The 14,050-nt window shown below is 43.8% G+C and overlaps 1 pseudogene; it reads right to left on the bottom strand.

The window, feature by feature from the left end:
• Positions 1–7,420: 7,420 nt before the first annotated feature.
• Positions 7,421–8,027, bottom strand: LOC127682314 (40S ribosomal protein S2-like; annotated as a pseudogene).
• Between the last annotated feature and the right edge of the window lie 6,023 nt (positions 8,028–14,050).

Below are 14,050 nucleotides of genomic sequence, written 5' to 3' on the forward strand. Positions count from 1 at the left end.
GATTACTAATCAGGATGCCTGACATAAACTTGTGACTCCTAATAAATAACAGCTGTCCTGTTACTATTACCATATTATTGTCATTTGGCTATCCTGTTGTAAGTGACCCAGTCTAGAGCAAAGGCTGCGAATGCGCTGATACTGAGAATTCAGAAGAGAATGGTTTTGACTTCTGTTAAAAGTGGATCCACGTTTATAGTCTGCCTTTTTCCCTCATGTGGGCTCTGTGTAAAATGTACATCTTAAATCTGAATGCAGCTATTCAGTCCTGAAGAGGACGTGCAAGAAGAGCCACATGAGCTCCAGGCCAGCCCGAGCTGTGCAAATAAGACCCTGTTTCAAAAAATAAAAAAGTACATTTAGAATGAGCACCTGTGGCATAGGCCTTTTATGCCAGTTGGATCCCAAGCCAGAAGGATCCAGAGTTGAAGTTAGCCTGGGCTAAGGAAAGAGGTGCTCACTCCAAAAAGAAAAAAGGGATATAAACATTTTAAAACTGGCCAGGTGGCACTGGCATGTATACTCATGTCTGGGCAGCAAACTGGTCATTTATATTTTGTCTTACATGTTACAATGATAAACTAATTAAAATCTGGGGTCTGGGAAGATATCTCACTCAGTATGCAGGAGGGTCACGGGCACCTACCCAAAAGCTGGGTTTTTCAGAAGTGGAAACTTGATTTTTCAGAAGTGGAAAACATTTTTGGCACACCTGTGATCCCAGTGCTAAGGAAGGGGATTCCTAGAGCTTGTCAGCCACAGTCATTGTCCTCCAGGTTAAATGAGAGACCTTATCTCAAAAAATAATGATGATATGCTGAATCAAACTCTGGCCTCTATATTCATACACACATCCAGACAAATGTGCAGACAATACCCAAACACACACACACACACACACACACACACACACACACACGTCGTTCTGATCTACTAGCTTGAAATCACTGTGAGGGCAGCCTGGAATGCATAGAAAAACTGTCTTAAAAGGAAACAGAAAAAGAAGGAGGAGAGAGAGAGAAAGAAAAGCAAGGGACAAAGGTGTGTTGAGAATGCTGCTTCATTCTTGTAAGAAGAAAGCTGGACGGGATGATTCTTTTGTTGTACAAAGTGTCTGGGTGTAAAAACTAATCTAAAAGTTACTCTCCTGCTATCTAGTGTTTTCCACAGTAAATCAGTGGCTCTTTATGAAATTCATATTACTAGAACCAAACCAAATGAAAGAATCAAACTTTTTACAAATTCTGTGTTTGTGTCTGAGTTTGCATATGCGAATTCGGATGCTCACAGGGACCAGAAGAGGGTGTTGAATCCCCTGGAGCTGCCCTCACAGGTGGTTGTGATCCTGCTTATGTAGGTACTAGGAGCCAAACTCCAGGCCTCTGGAAATGCAGCAAGCTCTTTTGACCCCTGAGGCCAACCCTTCGGCCCTAAGAATCCAGCCTCAGAAATCACTGAAAATCAGGTCTCTAGTGCAAAGACCAACCTCTCAAAAACTGCTTACTCCACCGACTGTCTGATCCCTCAGGACAGGTCACCTGGCCTCTGGCAGCAAGGAACAGAGCAGAGGAGCTGCCTCCTAAGGCTGAGGGCCTGGTTTCACCTAGACAGAGACTTGTCTGAGAGCATTACCATTATTATGTTGTTCTTTCTGCTTTTCATAAGCACATGACAGTGATATTAACATATCCTGCTCTAGTCTCTGTTTAGTTCTCATTGCATATCAGTCCACCCCAAACAAGTCGCTAAGCACTCCGTGTTTATAGAGAAAGAGCTGCCTTTCAGGCCTCAGTGTTGCAGACAACTTGATTTTTCAGAAGTGGAAAACATTTTTGGCATAGTAAAAGTTGGGGTGGAAATCTTCAATGTTTGTTTGTTTATTTTCACTACAAGGTTTCTCTGTGTAGCCCTGGCTTCCCCAGAACTTGCTCTGTAGATCAGGCTGGCCTCAGACTCAGAGATCTGCCTGTGCCTGCCACCACTGCTTCACCCCTCCCCATCTTTTATAAGACCACGGTTTTATTCTTTCAAATGAAAATAAAACAGCGCATACCCATACCCATAATCCCAGCACTCAGGAGGCAAAAGCTGGTGGATCTCTGTGAGTGAGCCTGCTTTGCTCTAAATAATGAGGTCCAGGCCATCTAGAAATATAGAATAAGCCCAACTAAATCAACAAGAAATGCCCATTCCTGATCTAGAAAAGAAGGGATTAGGGATGACAGAAGAGAATAAGAGGGAAAGTAAGGAAATGGCAGCTTACCACTTCATGACAGTGGGTGAGCTTGATCAATTGACTTATTGACTGACTGACTGATTGGCATATTGGCCATCATATCTCTGGGAATGCACAAGCATTCACAGTTAAGCTAAAGAAATTTAAGAGCAGAGAGATCAGATATACTAGTGCTTGAATAGCTCAAGCTGGGCTGCAGACCACAGAGAGCAAGCTTTGGTTTATCATGAAATCAATAAGCTAAGAAATAGACAGATTCCCAACATTCCTAGGTACTCAACTGTTTAGGACAAAGAAAAATCAGGGCGAGAGTTGGGAGTGTCCAGCAATTGGGAGGCTAAGGAAAGAAAATTATAAACCCGAGGCCCCCCTAAGACCCTGTCATCAGGGGAAAGGAAAGGGAAAGCAACCCCCTAACTCAAAGGCGTGTGCAGGAGGGAACTCAGAACTCAGAAGAAGTATGAGAACTGATGGCTGAGTTCAGCTGCTGAGCTGGACGCATGTGTGCCCGGATGACATGGAGAGCTAGAGGCCCCAAGCCCACTTGCCACTGTGTTGGACCTTCTAATACTTAGATCTAACCTCAGGAAAAAGAGGGATTCCATAAGTTGACACTGATCAAATGACCAGCCCTTTGGAAGAGACGATTTGAAATTAGGAGTGTGATCCCAACTCTTGGGAGACTGAGAAAGTAAGATTGTGAGCACAAAGGCAGGCTGGGCTACACAGTCTCAAATAACTAAGAAGGGGGAGGGGCAGGGGGGAGAGGAGGCAGGAAGGGAGGGAGGGATGGAGAGAGGGAGGAAGGGAGGGATGGAGGGAAGGGAGGGAGGGAAGGAAAGGGGGGAGGGATGGAAAGAGGGAAGGGAGGGAGGGAGGGAGGGATGGATGGAGGGAGGGAGGGAAGGGACAGGAAATAAGAAAAAGAAAACAACAACCCCAAACTGAAATCTAAAGTGAGTTGCAGACAAATAAGTGTATTTCAATCATGGCTGAATTAATTGGCATAGGCTGTGGATCACTAAAGTTCCTACCAGAACCTGAGACAAATTTATAATAGTACCTACCCAACCACAATCTCAAAGGTAACAAATCAGAAAGGACCTCACAGATGTGCAACGCAGTTCCACTGTCCTATGTGTACTGTCGGGCTTTGATTGTATAACTGGACGGACAAAAGGGATTAATTGTTACGTGGGTAAGGGCACACATAGTTGTGGACTGAAGGTCAGCATCATTGCAGGTGGTTACACACTGGCAGGACTCCACCCCCAGAGCCAGGCTCTCAGTGCTGCAGAGTTCCACGAGAGGAGGCCGGATCTAAGTGCAGTCTCAGAGCAGGTTTTCTGAGCTGCAACAGGGAATCCATGAAACGCAGCGGATACCACCAGGGGGCAGCAGAGCCTATGTCGCCATCAACTGCCTAGCTAAAAACAACATCCTGGAGTTTGTGCCTGTGAACTCTCCAAGTGTAAGAGCCTTAGCCCAGGGCCCGAATCTAAGACAGAAAGAAAGAATCTGTCTTCACTCATCTGGAGGCTTATGCATGTGTATTAGCAATTTTTTCTGAGGAGCAATGAGATTATTTTCTTTTCTCAGAAATGATAGTTAAAATTAATTTTCACTGTTTCTCATTGTAAAATGGCTTACCCTTAGTCGATAAAACCAATCCAATGACAAACTTGTTCACATCAAAATTTCCAGGGAAGAATTGCATTAGCCTGAAGTAATCTTGTCTTCCTTTTTCTATCTTTCTGTTTTTCTGGCACTGGGAATTGAACCTAGCTAGGGATTTGTACATGAAAGGCACATACTCTGCCAACTCCCCATAGGCCTCTAAAATGTAAACAGTAGAGCTGGTAGTGCTGTCAATCATAAGGGCTTTTTATGTTGGCCCATGAAGCTCTGTAATCTGGAAAAACACTTGCCTAGCATATAAAAGATTCTAAATCCCCATTCACCCCTATAGCTGAATAAGTAAATGAACACATCTTTTAATGGCTTACCGTTGCTCCTGGGAAAGAAGCACTCAATCCTCAGCGTGTCCACAGAAGTCTTGTCATTCAGTAAGACCTAACGGACTGCCGGTCTGCTTAAGCTCCTCTGCTTCCGCATAGCCCGTCAGGCACAGGACCAGTGACTCGCATAGTTCTGTTTCATGTCCCTTTGTTTTAACATTTATATTATTTTTAATTGTGCATGTGTGTGTGCGTGTGTGTCTGTGTGTAGGTGCAGGCACATGAGTGCAGATGTCTGAGGAAGCCAGAGGTGTCAGATTCTCCCGGATCTACAGGTAAAGCAGTTGGGAGCAGCTATCGTGGGTTCTGAGGAATGAACTAGGTCCTCCGCAAGCACTGCGTCACCTCTGCAGCCCAATATCCTTGATTCTCTTGACTTCAGTATCTTGGACACAGTTAAAGAAGCTTCTGGAAAAAAAGATTGACACCATCCCTCACTCTGCAAAATGAGTGGGTGGAAACTTTGTTTTTTACTTTCTATGGGAAAATGTTTTGTTTGCCTCCATTAACCTCCTATCGTTAAAAAATGTAAATGTATAAAAACTGAATCAATTTGTTGTATCAGGCCAAAGCCAAATACATAAAGGTAAGACATAGTATTAGTGTCAGAAGGACATCTACACACACACACACACACACACACACACACACACACACAGATGACTTTCTATCCTTTATCTTCCTGGCTTCCTGGCTCTGACTATTGAGTGCTGGGATTCCAGGTATGTACCACCACAGTACTGTGGTGGGGTTTTTTGCAAATACTTAAGCCTTTAAAGAATGTTAGATCTGGCCTGGCTGTGTAGTCCAGTGGTAGAGTACTTTGCCTAGTATGTGTAAAACCCTGGATTCCATTCCTATCACCATGCACACCAATGGAAAATTCTGTCTTTCTAGTGCACAGTGCATGCATTAGCATTAGAATCACACTAGACAGTTCTTTAAAGCTTAGCAGTTGAATAAATAAAGTGGAATAATACGGTCATATTACACAGTTATTTGAGGACTAAATATATCATGTAAAAACCTTCACCATACTGTAGTGACCAATAACAAATGTGACAAAAACATATTTAAGAAAAGTTATTTCTGGCACATGCTGTTAATACCAGTGCTTGGAGGTAGAGGCAGCTGGATCTTTGTGAGTTTAAGGCCAGCCTGGTCTACAGAGAGAGTTCCAGGACAGCCTGGGCTATTATACAGAGAAACACTGTCTCAAAAAAAAAATCACAAAAATATAAAATAAATAAGGAAGGAAGAAAAGAAGGAAAGAAAGTGTACTGGCTGGTTTTGTGTGTCAACTTGACACAGGCTGGAGTTATCATAGAGAAAGGAGTTTCAGTTGGGGAAGTGCCTCCATGTGATCCAACTGTGAGGCATTTTCTCATTTAGTGATCAAGGGAGAAGGGCCTCTTGTGGGTGGTACCATTCCTGGGCTGGTATTCTTGGGTTCTATAAGAGAGCAGGCTAAGCAAGCCAGGGCAAGCAAGCCAGTAAGAAACATCCCTCCATGGCCTCTGCATCAGCTCCTGCTTCCTGACCTGCTTGAGTTCCAGTCCTGACTTCCTTTAGTGATGAACTGCAACGTGGAAGTGTAAGCTCAATAAACCCTTTCCTCCCCAACTTGCTTCTTGGTCATGATGTTTGTGCAGGAATAGAAACCCTGACTAATACAGAAAGACAGACAGACAGACAGAAAGAAAGAAAGAAAGAAAGAAAGAAAGAAAGAAAGAAAGAAAGAAAGAAAGAAAGAAAGAAAGAAAGAAAGTTCATAATTTAAAACTTTTTTCAGGATACACTTATTTCAATGGAAAGTAATAAAGTATAATGAGATTAAATTTTTAAACAATTACTGATATTTATTACATGATTACTTTATGGCATGAGTGTTCTGTATAGTTTCAAATATATTTTCTTTTTCTTTTTTTTCCTCTGTGTAGCCCTGTCTGTCCTGGAACTCACTTTGTAGACCAGGCTGGCCTTGAACTCAGAAATCTGCCTGCTTCTGCCTTCCAAATGCTAGGATTGAAGGTGAGTACTACCACTGCCCAGATGGATTTTAATTTACTCAGCTGTACATATATGTGTAGTGTAAGCAAGTATGTACACATGTGGGTATGGGTACATTCAACCATGTAGTGCTTCTCAAGGGTTGTTGTGGGGATGTCTGTAGTAGAAACTTTTAATCCCTATCTCGGTTTCTACCCCTCCTTTGACAATTTAGTTTCTGGAAAAAAGGCATGCCCAATATTTATGTTTATATTTATGTTGTAAATAGATAACCCAAATTATTATTATATTTCGTGTGGAACACATTTTCATAACTCGTCTAATCAATGGTGGCTTCCCCCTCAACCAAACCTTCTCCCCCTTGGGGTTTTTCTTAAAAACATTTATATCGATTTCCATTTGTTTCTCCCTTCTTTGGAGATTAATGTCTCTGTGAATAAATATGTTTATATCCTTTTTCATATCTAATAATTTGGGGTTATCTATAGGAAAGTAGTCTCTAATAGCAGCAGAGGGTAGATATGTGCCCAGCTCAAGCACTGTGTAAGGCTTATTGTAAATATAAAGGGTGTGTGTGTATTTTATCTGGAAACTAAATGTTCAAAGGCAGGGTAGAAAACCTGGATCAGAATCTAAAATATCTACGATATCTTTCTTAATCATTTCCCCCTCTTGTTTTCTCAGACAGGGTGCCTCACTGAACCTGGAGCTTGTCCCCATCTGGCAGGTCAACAAGTCCCAGAGATTGCCTGTCTCCACATTCTCAGAGGTGGGACTACAGTCACACACTGAACTTGCTGAACGTGGGTGCCAAGGATCCAAACTCGAGTTTGGGTTTCCCAAGTTGCATGTTCAGAGGAAAGTTTGGTTGGTCAACTACTTGCCTGGCAAGCACTAGGACCTGAGTTCAGTCCTTAGATCCTACTTAAAGGAAGCAAGGCATGGAGATAATTGCAATCTTAGCAGTGGAAAGACAAAAATGGGTGGGTGGATCCAGGCTATTTTATGATGATGTCCAGCTCAGTGAGAGATCTTGTCTAAATTTGTTTAAAGATCGAGAGACCAAGTTACTTTGTTTTTCTTGTATAAAAACTCCTTTCATAGTATTAACAGCTGGAGCCTGGGTCCTGGGAATACAGCACTCTGGTGTGGGTTTTCACAGATGGTCAGTGAATTCCTGATAAGGAAACATGGTAAGCACAGTCTCTTTCTAGAGGGTCAGGGGATAAGTAGCTGTGGGTCTTGGAGATGGCATCAAAGGTGGCCTTGGCGAAGTTGCCCTGAATGTCGGTGCAGCCTCTGGCTAATGAGCAGTCACCAATACTGGCCAGCAGCAACAGCTTCTTGGCCTCAGGGGCAGAGACGAATGCCAGTGCCTCTGGGTGCAGAGATGAGATGCACCAACACACAGCCATGGCAGCTGTCACCTTGTATAGGACAGTGTGGGACTTATTCCCCAGCAGCCTCTCCACACAGGACCGATGGACAGCTTGGACATGACGATAGCCCCGCGGATGACAGCAGCCACCTCCTTGGAACACACGACACCAAGACCAACATGACCAATGTAATCACAGATAGTGGCAAAGCTTGAACCTGGTCCTTGGGACAGTCAGAGTCTGTGTCTGTACTGGCATGATCTTTAGAACCTCATCCTTTAGAGATGCGCCCAGGAAAAAGCCAATAATATCAGACTCCTTAATGGGCAAGGAGAACAAATAGATCTCTTCCATCTTCATGGTTTTTTGACAGTGTTAGTATTACTGTTATGGGAATTAGGAATACATTTAAAGTTTGTACTTTATAAGTTTATATATGTTAAGGAACTTTCCAAATCTGATTTGCAAGGACCAAAACCTCAAAAAAGAAAAGAAAAGAAAGAAATGATGAAAAGCCAGGGGTGGTACTACACACCTGTAATCCTAGAACTATCATTGTTTTGCATACGAGAAATTAAAGGTTATAGAAGTCGAGTGACTTGCTCCAATCATTTATATAAAAAACAGCTAACTTATATATCTCATAATAATTATTTTTGATGATTCAAGGCTTATTTCAAAAAGTTGTGTCATATGTAGAGGAGCACACCAAGAGGCTAGAGCAAGAGGACTGTCACAAGTTCAAGGCCAGCCTGGGCTCCATAGTGAGTTTCAGTCCAGCTACAACATGAGACACTTTCTTAAAAAACAATAGAGTTCAGGATTTTTATGCCCTCGTTAGCCAGAGAACTGTCACTGAGTTATAGATATATGCCCCAGTTTAAATACATCTTAGTGAGCAGACGTTAGGTAAACTGCATTTAGTGGGCTCATGGCATCACCAACTTTGAAATGTCATTCATAGTCTAAAGCTGAGTCCTTATCATTCCCACCCAGGGGCTGTTTCGCAGCTAGCTGCACAAAGATAGATAAATTTATACTATCTTAAAAAAATGTCATTAATCCTAGCATGCTGAAGTCACAAGAATAACATGCTTGAGGTCTGTACTCTTTCTACCCATAACTCAGTGATCTGAGAAACAAAAGGTCTGGTCTCATTCCAATATAGCTGGAGTCAGTTGGCAAGACAAATCACCAGAAACCATTTAATAGTCCCTGACGCACTTTGCCATGACTGGAGAGAATGTGTGTGGGGTGATGGAACTGATCACACAAGAATCATGTGCTCATGTTATGCACAGATAGAATTTGGTGACATTATACACATGTTTATTTGGGTGCCTTTAGCACACTGTAGGTTTGACTTATCTGAAGGTCTTGTTAACATGAGATTTCTGCCACAGAATTCACAAAGAAAAATATTATTACCTCAACTTGAACTCACTCATCGGAGTCTCCTTAAGAATCTCCTTGGTAGTATTTCACATTTGTGGAGAAAAGAGGACATCTAGGAAATGAGTGGACATATCAAATGCAAGGTGAAGCTGTATGCCACATCTGAGCCAAAATACATGCCATATGGATGAAATGCACACAGGATTTTAAAAAGTTGGATTAAAAATACATACTATGCCAGGCAGTGGTAGTACATGCCTTTAATCCCAGCACTCAAGAGGCAGAGCTAGGAAGATGACCATAAATTGCTATGGTCTACATAGCAAGTTCCTGGGCAGCTTGGGCTACATAGAGAGATCCTGTGTAAAGACCAAAACCAACAAAACCCCCATCCAAACCCAAAAGTCAATAGTTGCTGTTGATAGGCTGTGAAGAAATGGACATGTTGGCATATACATTATTAGTAGAAGAAATCTGCAACATTCATCAAAACATAAAGGCAAGACGGGCAGTGGTGGTGCATGCTTTTAATCCCAGCACTTGGGAGGCAGAGGCAGGTGGATTTCTGAGTTCGAGGCCAGCCTGGTCTACAGAGTGAGTTCCAGGACAGCCAGGGCTACACAGAGAAACCCTGTCTCCAAAAACCAAAACCAAACCAAACCAAACCAAACCAAACCAAACCAAACCATAAAGGCTAGCAGGCATGGTAGTGCATACCTGCTCTACTAGCACTTCAGCACCCATGACAGGAGGCTGGCCCAGAGTTTGAAACTAGCCTGGGCTATTTATATTTAATAAGTCTGTATCTCAGATAAATAAACAAAACCACAAAGGCCGTTGACCTCTCAGTTCTGGGGGAATGCAGTTCTGAATAGAATGGTTTGAAGAACTCACAGAGGAGGAACTAAGTTGCCCTGAGGTCAGGGAAGGAGCCCATGCAGAACACTACTGCCTCACTTGACAGGAGACTGTAGTGTGTACTGTGAGCTGCAGGAAAGCCAAGAGCAGGGACAGGGTAAGCAACAGGGAGAATACCGGGAGGCAGGAGGCAGGTGAGAGCAGGTTTTGGGGAGCACAACCTGGAGGGACTGCTTAGTTACTCTAAGGCAAGGGGAAATCACTGAGGTATCGAACTGAAGCTCTATTAAACATGACCTATTTCATTTTATTTTTTTAAAGATTTATTTATTTATTATATGTAAATACACTGTAACTGTCTTCAGACACACCAGAAGAGGGCATCGATCTCATTACAGATGGTTGTGAGCCACCATGTGGTTGCTGGGATTTAAACTCAGGGCCTCCATTAGAACAGTCAGTGCTTTAAACTGCTGAGCCATCTCTCCAGCCCGACCTACGTATTTTAAGAGAGCAGTCTACTGTCATGAAAGGAACAAAGCCGTGGGGTATGAAGAACAGTTGGTAGGAAGCGAGAGATGCTGGGACTGAATCACATGGCAGAAGACGCAGGGTGAAATGGCCAGGTTATGGGCACATCATGGCTGAGAGGTTTGTTTGGTTGTTTCCTTGATATGTTTCTTGGTTTCTGGCGGTGGTGCCGACTGCCTGAACCTAAGGCCTTGCTCATGCTAAGCATGCACTGTACCACTTAGCTACACCCCAGCTCAGTGGGTATATTTTGAAATCAGAGCCACAGGATGTGCTGCTGGCAGCTGAATATGAGATATACAGAAAGGATCTAAAAATGCTCCTAAGATTCTTGGCACGAACAACCAGAAAGACAGAGTTGTTGCTGATGCAGTGAAGAAGGCAAAGTAAGTTGCAGATCTGAGAAGAAGTTGGGTGTTAGACACGTGGCTTGGCATAGTAGCTCATACTTACAATCCTAACACTTAGCAATTGCAGCAGAAGAACCAGGAGTTCAAGGTCTTAGTGAGTCTGAGGCCAACTTAAGCTACAGGAGACCCAGTCTCAAATGAAGACAACAAGCAAACAAACAAATACATGATGGGTCTAATTAACTTTAGGTGTAGAAACATCTGAAGTCAAGGGCAGACTGGGCTATATGGGGGGACTGTCTCAAAAAGAGGAGAGGTGGTGCTGGGTAGGTAGTGCACATTTTTGATTCCAGCACATAGGAGGTAGAGGCAGGCAGGTCTCTGAGTTCAAGGCCAGCTTTTTCTATAAGGTGATTTCCAGCTCAGCTACGGCTACCCAGTCTCCAAAAAAATAAAAAAATAAAAAGAGGAGAGATGCTTGTTAGATACTCAGGGACTTGTGTTTCCTGGGAGTTGTCTAGGCTGAGGCTGTCAATCAGAACTGTGTGTAAAAATACCAGTTATAGCCTGAGAGTGTGAGAGAGGCAGCAGAGTCGGTGTAGACAGAAAGAACTGAGGTTTCAGTTGGCAGGGAGTTTGCTGGGAAACGGTCTCATGGTACAGGCTGAAGGAACAGGGATAACTTGACTCTCAGACTAGGCGTTACAGGAGCAAAGGATGCTGATGTGAGACTGGGGAGGAATGACAAAGAAAGAATATGGGTTACAGGGCCAGACGTCTAGAGGGGGAACGAAGGGAGATGCCCGACACCCTGGGAGTCCGGAGCTTCTTACAGTGCTGATGAAAACAAGCAAGGAGAGAGGGGTGATAGAACTGAATCATGGAACTATAAGACAGGGTCAAGGACAGAGGGGTGGGGGAGAGAGAGAGAGAGACAGAGACAGGCAGACACACAGAGACACAGAGACAGAGGAAGAGAGGAAGGAGAGACAGAAGAGACAGAGACACACAGACATCGAGGCAGAGACAGAGACAGAGGGGGAAAGGGAAGGTGGGAGGGAAGGAGGGAACAGACAAAGGTGACAGGGAAGAGCTGTCTGGGAGTTCAGAAGCTGCCCTGAACTCTCGCTGCTACATGCAGGAGTAGGACGCCATAGTCCTAACTTGGGGAGGGGGGGGGGGCTTTACAGTCTTTAAACACTTTGAAGAAAGGCCAGATTCCTCTTAGGTTTTTGGGTCTGGGCATCTTAGGACTCCCAGTGATTTCTTTGCAGCCTCATTTTGAGGCCAAGAAGCAGAGCAGCCCACAGAACAAGCAGCTCAGATCAGCTCTGTTGGCATTTTGCCTAGGCTCCGCCCCACAGTTACCTGGCAACAGCCAGGTGTGCCTGACTCACCAGGAAGGGGCTGCTTGCCCCCTCCTCTCCCTCTTGCTTTCTTGTTCTTGCTCTGTCCTCTTGCTCCCACTCCTCCCCCCTCTCTCCATCCCCCTCCCCCTCTTTCCATGTGCTCAGGCCGGCTTTTCCTCCTCCTCCTCCTTTCTCCTCCTCTCTCTCTCTCACTCTCTCTCTCTCTCTCTCTCCCTCTCCCTCCCTCCCTCCCTCCCTCTGTCTCCACCCTCTCAACTCCCTTCCCCACGTCCTGAATAAACTCTATTCTATACTATACCATCATATGGCTGGTCCCTCAGGGGGAAGGGATGCCTCAGCACGGCCAGCAGAGGCGCCCCCTTCCCCCACACCTGACTACACATCCACCAAGCATATTCCCTCTCCTCTTTATTTTTATAAAACACAAGTTCTTTCATAGAACTCTACAGGCTTAGTGGGCCATGGCTCGATCTTCACAGGGGTCAGAGGAAATTCCAATAGATAGCATGACTCTACCACACCACAGTGTCATCCATTTTCTAGGGATTAGGATTCTCTGAGGCTTTTTTCTGGCACATCCCCAGATCCTTCCTGAGTCAAGTCTTTCATTCATTCACGTATCCAACAAGTGTGTTTTCCTTAGCAACCAGTCTAGCTTTATGCCAGGCACCTAGGAACTTATTAGCAATCTGGTCAGAGTTTCCACTCCATTTGAGAAGATGAGAGAAAAAGATGAGAAGGAAAAGAAAAGGCGTGTTTAAAGTTGGAGCCCAACCCTAGAGGAGCCGGAGTTTGAGAGTGACCCGGGCAACTTAAGCTACAGACTCTCCGAGTCACTTAGTGAGACCATATCTTAAAAATAATATGTAAGAAAATAAATAAACCAAAATGTAGTTTTTAGCTTGTGGTAACCTCAGTGGTAGGTAGCATACCTAATATATGCCAGGCTCTGGATCCATCCCTAGTATCTAACACACATATAAAAGTTTACCATTTTAATGGGTAGCTTGTTTGAGATAGTGTATCACTAGCTTTATCTAGGTTGGTCACCAAATCTCAGTCACCCTCCTGCCTCAGCCTCCCAAAGGGCTGGGGCTACAGGTATATGCCACCATGTTTATCAAACAGTAACAGCTCCAGCAGCACCAGCAACACCAGCAACGAATACCCCCAAATTAAAAAAAAAAAAAAAAAAAAAGGCTGTCTGTGAAGCCAAGAATGGTGGCTACGGCCTGGGATCCCAGCACTAGGGAGGTTAATTGGGTGAATGTTGATTTGGAGACCATCCTGATCCACAAAACACAACCCTGCCTTACAACAAACAAACAAACAAATGAACAAAAACAGCAATACCCCCAAACCAAGCCAAACTAACAAAAATTCCACCAAGGGCTAGGAAGGAAGCTAAGTGGTCGATCCCTTGTCCCATATGTGTGAGCCCTGGGTTTAAGTCACAGCTTTGGGGAAGAAAGGACGCATGTAAGTAAAGGAAGAAAAAAAATGGGGTGGTATATAGGATACAACACTATTCGTAATTTATGAATTAAGAAAATGTTTTCACTTTTGATAACTGCAATAATCTGGAGAATTCTATGCCAAGCCAACAAGTCTGGCATAGAAAGATAAGAACTGTATGACCCCACTGGAACTAAACAGGTGGAACTCACAGAGGCAGAGAGTAAATGTGGCTATTGGAGACCGGGGGTTGGGGAAATCAGAGGATGGTGAGATTGGCCAAAGGTCAAGTCTCAGTTATGAGGAGTAAGTTTTCTGAATATCATATATTGTTACCATGGTGACATAGCTAACAATAGTGTATACAGTATAAATATAGTGTATGTCCTTTGTGAAAAGAATAGATTTTTAAACATTCTCTTCCCAAAAAGAATGTTAGCTAAGGAAC

This window comes from Apodemus sylvaticus, chromosome 4, assembly GCF_947179515.1.
Source record: "Apodemus sylvaticus chromosome 4, mApoSyl1.1, whole genome shotgun sequence".
In the NCBI taxonomy this organism is placed as follows: domain Eukaryota; kingdom Metazoa; phylum Chordata; class Mammalia; order Rodentia; family Muridae; genus Apodemus; species Apodemus sylvaticus.